We start from the raw sequence: 6,280 nt of genomic DNA on the forward strand, positions 1-6,280 counted from the left end.
TCCTGTGCACCAGACACTATTGCAAATGCTGGAGATAAAGTGGCTAAGGAAACAACAAGGCAATTGTCACGGCTTAAATTCTCTGATATATATGTAATGTGCTGGCATTTGATGAGCGTTCAAATGATTGCTTTTCTGTCTGAATGAGCCTTTGTGGCTAAAGGTTTGCAACGAACACCCACTTTTCCACTTTGGTTTCTTCGTTCCCTGTCGTTGCGGATCAAACTAAGGTCCATCGAGTGCCGGAACCATGAAACCTGTCACCCTCTGGATGATCGTGTCCATGGCCCAGCCCAGTGTAATCATACATTTTCTGTTCCAGCTCCACCACCCCTTCGACAGCTTTAGTGCGGGCACTAATCACCTTGTTTTAAACCAGTGTCATAATTATCAGCTCAGTGGACATTTGTTCACAAGTCCTACACACAGGCACGGGGGCAGCATAAAGATGAACAGGACGTCACGTCTGTCTTGAAGGATATTTCTATAACGTATCACATTTATTATGTCTTCGGGGACTGTTCTGAGTGCTTTAGAATTACAAACCAGTTATCCAGTGGGAGCCTTCAGGGTTAGATGTTACCCATTTTACAGACCTAGAAATGGACAGAACCAACCAGTCCCTTCTGGCTCGTAATGATCTTACAGGATTGAGTAGTGCTGCTCCCTGGGGTTTCCGAGACTCTACACCTTGAAGCAAGGGAGTAGTCATATCTTTCTCCCATGGAGTGGGCTGGTGTTTTGAACTGCTGACCTCGTGGCTAACAGCCCAGCACATGACCCACCATGCCACTTTGGAAACAGATTAAGTAGTTTGCCTGTGGCCCCACAGGTAAGATTCAAATAAAGGCATTCTAGAAGATGGTACTCTTGCCTGCTTCTTGTACGGGCAGCAAGATGTGCAACTATAATTCCAGCGTAATGCGTGTGCTGTGATTGCAATGTACAGCAAAAGAGCATGTAGCCCGCTCCCAAGAGTTCAAGAAACCTGGTGGCTAAGCTGCGTAGGAGTGAAGCGAGTTGGTGGAGGCCTGGCAGGCAGGGGCAGCAAAAGAAACTCAGGGAGCTGTGATCCAGCTGCGAGGGGAAGTACGAGCAGCTGCCTATTGCCAGAGCTCAACACTTGTTTAGCAAACTCATCTGAGCAACTGCCACTGGGGGCCCAGCCCCGTTCTTGGCAAGTGGGGCTGTAGCTGACGGCAGGACGACACCGCGGCCTGGGTCTGACAATCCAGTGGGCGCAGGAGGAGTAAATGAACGGGAGCTGCTCCCGTGGTGGTGAATGGGTTACAGTTGATGGGATCCTGGTCGTGGTAGCAGCCAACATGGGAGTACCCGGTCCTATTTTAAGCATTAACGCATCCCATCACTGACGCAAACATGCGAGTCAAGTGCTGTTGTGGGTCTCACGTGGCCGAGGGGAAACAAGTGCAGAGTGGTAACCTAGCCGGTTAATGTCAGCTGGGATTCTATCACGTGACTTCCGAGCTTGGGGTCTGAACTGCCCAGTTACTTTGCCTTGTGCCAGTGGGGCTCATTGAGTTCGTGTGGGTAGCAAGGCTTTCTCTGAGAAGATGGTATTTGGGCAGCCCCGCAAGGAAGGAGGAGCTATATTATCTCACCTTGCTGGGATCAGCACTTAACCCTTCTAAACCCCTGCCGGTTGTCTTGTTTTAGCGCCACAAAGACATTGGCAGTTCAATTTGCAGTTATTTCGATCACTGAATCTGGAAAAGATTGTATAAATCAGTTTTATGAAAGGCAAATGATAAATTATTTTGTCCTTATTCAAGTTTTTTTTCTTTTTCTATTAAGCATTTTTTTAAATGCAAGACTACTCCAGAGAACAATATGATATGCATAGTCTCCCAGCAAGAATTAAATGGTAACAGTTGTCAAATTTGGGTTTGCGCCATTTTTTAAAGTAAAAGAGATTACGGATCAGTGTGAGGTCTCCTCCTCTTCCTCCTCCTCCTCCGTTCCATTTCCATTTCTGCCTGCTCTAGAGACAGTCGCTCTGGAGGCCTGTGACGGGTGCCCTTCCTGCCCAGGTTCTTATTCTCAGGTCTGAGAAGCTATGGCGTGAGTGCTTGAGCCGATCGTCTGACTTTGAATCCTCATTGTGTCTCTTCATGGCCCTGCCAACCGCAGGCCAGCTGGTTCACCTCGGCACATGCCTTCACTTAGCTGGAAGCTGGGGGTGGTGAGCACATCCTCCCACGGGCTACTGTGAGGGCTACCTGCTTGAATCAACACGTGTAAAGCACTCACAGAAGTGCCATGCACAAAGTACTGTATATACTTGTGTCTACGTTGAGTGTTTCAGCACATTTTTAATGCAGTTTTTGTGGTAAAATTAGAGCCCTCGGCTGATACTCAGGGCAGCTTATACTCGAGTATGTATGGTAAGTGGTCAGTACATTTTAGTTAATGCTTTAGGCTGCTAACTGCAAGGTCAGCAGTTCAAAACCACCGACCACTTCATAGGGGAAAGATGAGGCTTTTAGCACCCATAAAGAATAGGCAGGGAGGTTGGAGGGAAATGGGGAACCAATAACAGTACAAATTTGCAGTGATGATTATACAACACTCTGAACTATGAAAGTGTATATATTTATATGTCAACAAAACTCTGCGTTACTGCCCCCCCTCCCCCCTTGGAAACCCGCAGGAGCAGCTCTACTCTGCCCGATAGGATCGCGATGCATCAGAATTGATGCCAGTGGGTTTAAGGGGCTTTTTCGAATGACAACTAACCTGCTTCCCTCAGCCTATCCATAGGCATGATGACCTCGTATGTGATAGAGCAGAAATCGGACTGACTTTCATCCACAGTGTGGATCCCAAACCAACGCGGTGCTGTCCAGTCGGTGCCCACTCACAGTGCCCTATAGGGCAGGTTAGAGCTGCCCCGGCGAGTTTCTGAGCTGGGAACTGTTTACGGGAGTAGAAAGCCCCATCTTTCTCCTGAGAACCCCCACATGGTTTTGTACCGCCGACCTTGGGGTTCACAGCCCAGAGTGTCATCACCACACCACGAGTCTTGAGGTGAGTAGCGGAGAGCAAACTGCCCGCCCAGTGACCTGTTTACGACCAGGGCGACCTTTCTACGTGTCCGTCAGCGCATTCTGTAGGTTTACAAAATGTACGTAGATGGAATCCATGTACATCTTACTTAAAAATTATTTTTGTTAGACTCGAAAATTCTACCAGGCAGCTTCAAAAATAATTGTGGAAAAAGGGAATGAAAAGATAATGGAATTTTCCATGAACTTTTAAAAATGTGCCTGGTGTGGGGTTTAAATAATAAAATGGTTTCAGAAGACTTACCTATAAACACTAACAAGCAGTGCCCTGATGCTCAAACCTCCCCCCTCCCCCCTCCCTCAAAAGATAAGATTCCCCCCCACCCAGATCGCCAATTGTTTCTAATGCCTTGTCATGGATTGCTTTGGTAACAATCTTGCTTTCTAAATAGTGTTATTTGGTGGCTACTTTTCAAAGCATTAGCTATTTTGATTTCCCCACCATGGAAGAGAAAGTTCATCTTAAACACACTTGCCATCGACCCCACACACGTTTCCCAGGGTGGTGATGGCCGTATTTGCAGTTTTGTGAGTGAAGACTGTCTGCAGCTGAACTGTTTGCTTTCTGTTGCTGAGAGACTGTATTGTTTTAATAGGGGTCCTGCCGTGTGGCCTCCAGTGGCTCAACTCTTTTCTTGGAATCCTCAAAATATGAACGGTTGTAGCTTTTCACTGTCTTGAGAAACTTTTTTTTTTTTCATGAAAGAATGCACCAAACATATTAGGATTTTGAATTTTTTTCACCAGAGGGCAAAGACCCAGTTTACCAAATTTGCTTTTAAAACTAAGCTCAATGTGACATTTAGACAATTTTCAAAACTTTTTTCTAAGTTGCCAGCATTCACGTGCAACTAGAAGACATCCTTCACTTATATTAAATCAGAGCTGTATTACCATTAAGGGATGAGTGATATCTTTCGCTACTCAATACTGTAAAGAGAAAGAAATCATTTTGTCAGAGATCCATCCTGGTCTTGCTGGCTTCGCCGCACACTGAAACTACTTGGCTCATATTTCAGAGAAAATGTGAGAAAAAACCACAAAAGATTCATGCTGTTGTTCATATACACTTTTCAACTAGCTCTACTAAAGAATCACAGTTCACCTTCATTAAAAAAAAGTTAGATAGCAAAGTGCACACATAAATTTACAACTATTGGAGCCTGGGGGGCGGTGCACTGCTCTCGGGCAGTAGCAGCTCCTCTGCGCCGCTGCAGGTGGAGGTGCTGGACCTGGACGAGGACAAGGATGACCAGGAGGTGTTCAGTAAAGATGCTTCATTAATGGACATGAATTCCTCCAGCCCTTTGATGCCAACATCACCTTTATCAATGATAAACCAAATCACATTTGAAGATGAGCCAGCTTTAAAAGGATCTCTTCAATACAGTTGAACCTGAAAGCCATGTGACCACAATTGAAACTTTCATAACTTACAGGATTATGACTAAGACATCTTGTGGTGAATTTGATGCTAGTGAATTTGAAGTTAGACGACGCTACCAAGATTCCTGTAGTTGAAGGGAAAACTTGAAGAAGTGTAGCCCACTCATTATTCCTCCGTTGCCAGAAAAGTTTATAGTAAAAGGGGTGGTGGAACACTTCAACGATGACTTCATTGAGACACAGAGTGAAGCATTGCATACATTTTAAAATCGGATTGCTGATCATCCAACTTTAACATTTAATGAGGACTCTAGAGTTTTTCTTATTGCACAAGCCTGGGGACTCTCTTCTCACAAGAAACGGGCGCCTGGATTACTCAGCCGGATGGGACAGACTGCCCGAGCTGTTGCACCCTCAATGAGAGGAGTTAAGAACTACCCCGAAGAGTTCATGGATATGAATAACTTCATTGAAACATTTAGCCAGAAAATAAATTAAATAGATAAAATATCACAGAGAATTTACAAGGAAGAAAGAGACTATTTTGAGGAAATGAAAGAATATGGGCCAATTCATATTCTGTGGTCTGCATCAGAAGAGGATCTAGTTGACAGCCTAAAAGGCATTGCTAGCTGCATTGACAAGTGCTGTAAGGCCACTGAAAAACGGATGTTTGGACTCTGGGAGACGCTACTGCCTGTCATGCACGAGTATGTACTTTATAGTGAAATGTTAATGGGTCTTCTGAAAAGGAGAGGTCAAATACAAGCAGAATTGGATCCCAAAGTTGAAGCTTTGACCTACAAAAAGGCAGATACAGACCTGCTTACAGAAGAGATTGGGAAACTTGAAGATAACGTGGAAGGTGCTAATGCCATGAAAGGAGATTGGGAAAGATGGAAACAAAATATGCAGAAGGATATCAAGTCAGCATTTACAGATCTGGCTGAGGAGAATATCAGCTATTATGAACAGTGCCTTGCTACCTGGGAATCTTTCCTTACATCACAAACCAACCTCCACTTGGAAGAAGCCTGTGAAGAGAAATCTTAATCCCACTGAGGACTTCTGTTTGATCCCTGTGAGACCGCATCTGTCAACCAAAGTTATTCTTTCTAGATGGGCTGTGACTTCAATAATGTGGATGGAAAGTGGTTTTTCATTCTGGAAAATCAACAACTTGAAAACTCAGGTTATTTCCAGATTATTGGCATGCAGTTGAATGTGGAGTGTGTATATGTGTGTGTGTGCAAACATATACATACACACACATGCCTACACAGATATACACATATACATTTTTAGAAGAGGGCTTCTAAAAATTCATCGAAAATGAAATTAAAATAAATGGATTTTAATGAACTTTTTGAAGTCCTCTCATCAATATTTCACTTAATTTGAATTATGTGCTTAAATCTGTGTGCCAATAATTAGATATAGAAATAATTGCTCTTGCCTACAGGACTTGCCATTTAAAATATGTTGTAAAATAACTGTTTTAATAAAAAATAAACTTTAATACAAAAAATTTACAACTATTTTAAAGACAAAAATAATGATCCTCTTAATGTGGTTTCCACAATAAATTTATGACAAATAAATTCTCCAATGAGCTGTTTATAAATACTTCAGATTAGTTATCACCCCTCCGCCACCACCGCCACCCCAAAACCAAAAAAACAACTCACAGCCATCAGGTTGACTCCGACTCGTAGCAGCCCTGTAGGACAGGGTGGAACTGCCCTGTGAGTCTGAGGCTAACTCTTTTTTTTTAAATCATTTTATTGGGGGCTCGTACAACTCATCAC

The 6,280-nt window shown here is 43.8% G+C and overlaps 1 pseudogene; it reads left to right on the forward strand.

The window, feature by feature from the left end:
- The first annotated feature begins 4,354 nt into the window (after nt 1–4,354).
- Nucleotides 4,355–5,529, forward strand: LOC101642395 (annotated as a pseudogene).
- The last annotated feature ends 751 nt before the right edge of the window (nt 5,530–6,280 follow it).

The sequence above is a fragment of the Echinops telfairi genome, unplaced genomic scaffold, assembly GCF_000313985.2.
Source record: "Echinops telfairi isolate 266 unplaced genomic scaffold, ASM31398v2 ScPeMD7_9;HRSCAF=40, whole genome shotgun sequence".
Lineage (NCBI taxonomy): Eukaryota > Metazoa > Chordata > Mammalia > Afrosoricida > Tenrecidae > Echinops > Echinops telfairi.